Here is a 6,000-nt window from a genome sequence, read left to right on the forward strand (position 1 = left end):
CTATTGCAATTAGCGGTTTTTGATTTGAAGCTACTTATATAAAAATAATGATTTTTTAATCAGTCACACGTTTCGGACAGAGTATTTTTTATTGAGTGTTTCATTAGCGGTAATCTTGCTTTCTAAGCAGTTACTTCATTACTTTGTTCCTTTAGAAGTCAGAAAAAGTACAAATACAAAAACCACGAGCGTCTCGTGATTAACTTCAACCGAAGTCTGCGATCGGTGCGAATAACCAACACCGCAGACACGTTTTTGTCTTGCGTCGATGTCAAACATTCGATAAAACACACTCTCTCTAGCCCCCGAGTGATAACGGTGGGAAGCGGGAGGCCGGAGGAAGGCGGCCTGTGTCACTTCCGGATGCGTCGATCCGCTTCAGATGTAGCTTTATGGAGTGCTTGACAACCGGTATAGGTTTCGGCAGATTCACGTTGTACGACGTGTACATTTCTGAAAAGATTACAAACGGCACGTTATACCACGTCCTCACAACGACTACAAAATGTCGGGCTCTGGCACTCTTAGAGCGACACGTGCACGCAATGCACGAGAAAGACATCGTTCATGGCGACGTCAGAAGTTGCAACGTCATTGTGGAGACTGATGTCAGCGAGCCAAAAGTATTCCTGCTTGACTTTGACTTCAGCGGAAAAGTCGGCGCATCACGGTACCACGAAACAAGGATGAATCCCGCCATATTGTTCGATAACGCTCCAAGCAAGTGAGGTGACAACTTCTTCATTGCGCAACTTAAGATGGAATTGGACGAAGACATGAAAAATGAGGGAACAGTTCATGTGGCGGGGAGGGTGTAGCACGTACGCAACGTATTACGACGACGAACATCACGATGGCATCGTATTACGTTATACCCTGCACTACAATTGTTCGTTGAACGACTAGTACCTTATAACTCAACTTATAGTGTATAATGTACGTTTGTTTGTCCGTAGGGACCAACACATTTCGCTGAAACTCAAATGCAGAAAAAGTTTTACGCTCCTTTTTCGGTGACATTCGCTAGCTATTCTGTGCGATGCACGTGCACATACCACGTCACGTGCAGCCTCGGGCACGCGATGCACGGGCACGCGATGCACGTCCACGAGTACTTTTTCAATATCGACGAAGTTGTGGAAGGCGGCATGGCGACAAGGAACCGCTGAAATGTACGACGTGGTTTCTATTCAAGCAAGCGGGCTACCGCTCGATGTCGGCTTCTCGGCTTCGCGCCAATTAATGAAGCCGTGGCACTAACTGAGTTAATTAACGCCCCGGCGGCTTCTCAAAGTTTTCGTCCATTTTTTCGGTAGGGTGAGCTAAATGCCGCTTCGCGCACGACAGAAATGGCACTCTCTGGAACGTGCCGCCAACCATAGATAGAGGAGAGAGGGATGGGAAACTCCCCGTTGCACGTGACTTATACGTGGCTCTATGATTGATGTCGGAATCCCGGATATTTATTCAAATATCATTGTTTTTCTCGTCAACGATGTCGTTTGGAGCATTGTATCCCCATTCGGTATGTCATCTGTAGTTTAAAGTACGAGTTTTTCTTGTCTGCGCTATTGAATTCCCAGCTAATGGTCCCTAATTGCTCACGTACGCGTCGGTATGCTAAACGTCGGCGGGGTAAACTCTCACGTCATCGCTTATACGGCCACAAGTGGCTGTCTAAACGTTGCCGTAGTATTTCGTGCATGCCACGGAAACGTCAATTGCTACCAAAACACCCTCGTGTTCGTCTTTGGCGTGATTTTGGGCGTGGACGACCGGCCTTGACTTCGGCGTGGTCTCCTCTCACTGCTTAGACCCAATGGCTAATTTGACGTTACTACTTTGTTCTCCGTGAATCTGTGCGTGCCATAGACACGCAATTGCGTTGACCACGCTTCGAACTTCGCCGTTTTTACCAAACTTTTCTTAGGGCTAAAATGGGCTTGCCAAAGAAAAGCAAGTTGCAGATTAAGCCAGTGGCATGCATAATCGCCAAATGAACTGTAGCTGTGCTCGCCCCTGTCTGATCAGCCACTTGACATGCTCTCCAAGCAGGAAAATAATCGAAATCCCTAAAGGCTTTCGTTTCCTCTCCAACGAGAAGCTTCGAAGCTTCTATTTCAATTGGGCAGTCAATGGAAACCACTGACTCATTGCGAACTTCGCGAAGAAAGCGGAGAATGACGTCCATGAGCCGGCGACAATCATAGAGCCACGTATAAGTCACGTGACACGGGGAGTTTCCCATCCCTCTCTCCTCTATCTATGCGCCAACGATGCAACTTGCGATGCCGGTACAATTGCGGACATTTCTCTCATGTCGCCTCTTAGGTAGCACACGTACGGCGTGGACCATCTCTGCGTGCGAACGACAGAAGGCATTGCGGGCGGAGAGTAATTCGTCGTGAAGTGTTCCGGCACTTTTCGCATGTGTACTAGTATCCGTGGTGTACAGAAGGTGGCCTATTGTGCTGTGATCGGCGTTCAATGGTGGATTTCGCTACAGTAGAATGTTTTCTTTCACTTTATTTCGAACGTGCAATTGAGCACTTAAAACAAATAGACGAGCACAATGGCGACACACAACAACAACAATAAAAACACTGTCCAAATCTGTCTTATGTCGTCCCTCACGTTCGCTAACTCGTTCACAACGCGAGCATGTGAACGACACAGGGCGTTGAGGATGTCCACAATTTCGTCGTCGCTCGTTCGTGCCATGCTTGTGCTGTCGACGTTGGCCCGGAAGACAGGTTCGTCAAAACATATTGTCTGAATACCGGTAACGTACAACTATGCCACACCAAGGATACTTGGGCGCACTCCACAGAATAGCTCGCGAATGTGACCGAAAAAGGAAAGGAACATGTCCTTTCCATTGGAGTTTCAGCGAAATCTGTTCGCCCCTTCCTTCCTTCTCCGCAGGTAAACGCGACTTTCTGTGCGAGCTTAGCGCGAAGCCGTAACGCCTAGCGCGCCCACTGTGACGTAGGCTCTTCACGCAGTCCGTCGAACATGCACCATTACTTTCCTAAAACTCCACGCAATAGCTCGCGAATGTGACCGAAAAAGGAAAGGAACATGTCCTTTCCATTGGAGTTCAGCGAAATTTGTTCGCCCCTTCCTTCCTTCTCCGCACGTAAACGCGACTTTCTGTGCGAGCTTAGCGCGAAGCCTTAACGCCTAGCGCGCCCACTGTGACGTAGGACTTAGGCTCTTCACGCAGTCGGTCAGATCTGTCCCGAATGACGTTGTACAAATCATTCAGCACATTTCGTGGGCCGACCTGTGTAACGCTTGCATTGTACTAAATTGGCGGCACGTACGTTAAAAAAGGCATGCAGAAAAACATATTGTCTGCTACTGACTGCACGAGCATATTATTAAAACCAAGAAATTACGGAAAAATGGGATGCCATGAATTAATTCGAATCTAAATCTAACCTGAAAAAACAACATAAAAACACTTAATTAAAAAATTGTGCAAAAAGGGATGTCATGAGTTCATTCAAATCTTTAACTAACCTGAAAGATAATTGAGCATTAGTTATTTGATTCATTAAGTAGGCCCACATGTATATATGAAAGATGATCATATATATATGAAAGATGACCACATATATATGAAAGATGATCATATATATATATACATATATGAAGGACGATCATATATATATATATATATATATGAAAGATGACCACATATATATGAAAGATGATCATATATATATAAAGGACGCCCATATATATATATATATATATGTATGAAGACCACCACATATATATGAATGACGCCCACATATATATGAAAGACGCCCATATATGAAGACCACCACATATATATGAAGGACACCCACATATATACGAAAGACGCCCACATATATATGAAAGACGCCCACATATATATGAAAGATCACCATATATATATGAAAGAACGCACACTACCCTTTTGACGGCTTTCGCGTTCCATACGTTCACGTTTCCGCCCCCGGCGGACGCGGAAGATGAAGAAGACGCCGACCCGGAAGCGCACATCACAGTCGATGCGATTCTCGCGGCGTTCCGAGAATACTGCGAACCAAAAGTCGACGCCAAGTTCGAGCGCTACCAGTTCTATCGTCGCAATCAAGAAGCCGGCGAGTCGCTCAACGATTACATAATCGCGGTTACGAAGCTCGCACGAACCTGAAAATTCAGTGAGAGGCAGGACGAAGCCGTCACGGACAGACTTCTGCACAGCATCCGGAGTCAACGCGTTCGCCAGAAACTCTTCGATCAAACCCCGCTGACGCTGGACAAGTGCGTCCAGATTCTCCGAGCGTCAGAGCTCAATGCGTATCGATCGAAGCAGATAACGGAGGAGGTCGACGGCGCGCCAACGCACCATGTTTCTCACGCCCCTCGTGGGAAGTCGAAAGCCGCCACTCCGAAAGCATCGAAAAGCGTCGCTGCGAAGCCTACCAAAGCGACCGCGACGCCTCGCCGACAGGGAAAGCTTCAGTACGGAGGAGAAAAGTGCGATTACTGTGGATTGCAACACGCTCATAAGAAGGAGGCGTGTCCAGCGAAGGATCGAGAATGCAAACATTGCAAGCGCATCGGACACTATGCTCGAGTTTGCCGTTCGACGACGGTGAATCAGGTAGCGACCGACGACGAAGACGACGAAGAAAGCGAGGAAGGCGCAGGTGCGCATTACGTCCAGCTTGAACGTCATCGACACCGCAAAGGGACAGCGCGCTATGGCAACATTCTCTACGTTGGAGACGGGACATTCGATTACGTTTCAACTCGATACGCATGCGTGCGCGTAGGGAACGGCCCTGTTCATCGCGTTTTTCACTTAAGCAACGCTCTCCACTTCTTGTGCGGTTCTATTGTTTCTAGTACATATTTATAAATCATCCCGAAGGCCTACAGTGAAGGGAAGACCACGATGAGCAGGGGCGTTTGCTTTGTTTTTCTGGCGCGTAGTCTGTGCGATTCACCCGCATACTCAATGCGGTGTCGCGGCGATGCCATACAGAACATTTATTCAGCGCATGTGTAAGTATGTCTCACGGCCCGCAGCAAACAATGTGCTGCCGCATCTCATTTTGTGAGTCATAAATGAGAACCACACACGATGTGGAGAGATGTACCATCTTCTGCTAAGACGAAACTTTTCGGCGCTACATAGTTGAGTTCCCGTGCTAAGTGGCACCCTTGCGGCCCGCTCTAGGCGGAAAAAGTTTTTTCAGCCGTTACTTTGCACGATAGCCCAACTATGCACGTCTAGTTAGGTGGCGGCTAGCAGCGGCATTTTACATCGGCTGGCTTCCAAAGCTTGCATAAAGATAAGTGGGAGGGCTAAGCGGCAGGGCTAAGCATTGATGTGCAGCTTCAATGTTTCAGGCGTGCTGCATGCTTATGCATGTATCTATATGCGGGCGTAGTCTGGGGGCCAGACGAAGAGGGTATGGTCACCTGCGCACACTCAGTCTGTACCGCCGTACTGTGCGGCCCAATCAGCGCGCTCGAATTCATTGAGTTAGTCTATATTAAATTAGTCTGAGGCCAGACCTCTTCGGAGGAGACAAACAAAGACGTCCCGATTTAAAACCAGTGACACAATGGCCTTTAGCTGTTCCCCGCGAAGCGATGGGAACCACATTTCGGCAGCAGCGGATCTTGCTGCTCGCTAATTGACTCGATTTCCATCGTCGCCAGTAGCGTGCGGCGGTACAGACTGAGTGTGCGCAGGTGACTCCCCCCCCCCCCCCCCCCCCCCCCACTCCCCCGAAGACGTCTGGCCCCAAGACTAATGAGGGCAGGTCATTTTTCTAAGAGAGACTTGCCGCGTTTATTTTGGCGTAACACTTTTGGCTCTATATGTAAGCGTCAAGCAAAATCACTTTGAGACGACTGATCGTTCCGTCGCACTAAACTCGCCTTTCACCAATCTCCTAATTGCATGGTCGACAGCCGCACTTGATGAAACTATGCTTCTAAATTTATGCA

General features: G+C 48.1%; 1 long non-coding RNA gene across 1 annotated transcript; it reads right to left on the reverse strand.

Moving 5' to 3' along the window:
- Positions 1 to 3,287: 3,287 nt before the first annotated feature.
- Positions 3,288 to 4,199, reverse strand: LOC136192543 (uncharacterized). The gene is made up of 2 exons (XR_010671163.1): positions 3,946 to 4,199; positions 3,288 to 3,525 (listed from the first exon to the last, which is right to left on the reverse strand). It is a non-coding gene; the product is annotated as an uncharacterized lncRNA (long non-coding RNA).
- Positions 4,200 to 6,000: the final 1,801 nt, after the last annotated feature.

Source organism: Oscarella lobularis, chromosome 10 (assembly GCF_947507565.1).
Source record: "Oscarella lobularis chromosome 10, ooOscLobu1.1, whole genome shotgun sequence".
NCBI classification, from domain to species: domain Eukaryota; kingdom Metazoa; phylum Porifera; class Homoscleromorpha; order Homosclerophorida; family Oscarellidae; genus Oscarella; species Oscarella lobularis.